We start from the raw sequence: 273 nt of genomic DNA on the forward strand, positions 1-273 counted from the left end.
GTACTGTATTTGCAAATCTGGTATGTCATAAATGTATAGATGTAGCAGTACTGACTATCTGTATGTCATGTATGTCATATATGTCCTGATGAATTGAAAATGGGGGACCCTGGTGTAAACAAGACGAAAGTCTTTCTCTGGTCTGCATCCCCTTAACAATTGTGTGTATTGAGCTGTACTGTATTGTACCCATTCTGCAATCTGTTAATAAAGTTTTCAATCAATCAATCAATCAAACCGGTTTATGAGGAGCCCACGAACGCACCATCAAAC

The sequence above is a fragment of the Notolepis coatsorum genome, assembly GCF_963971535.1.
Source record: "Notolepis coatsorum genome assembly, chromosome: 16".
NCBI classification, from domain to species: Eukaryota; Metazoa; Chordata; class Actinopteri; order Aulopiformes; family Paralepididae; genus Notolepis; species Notolepis coatsorum.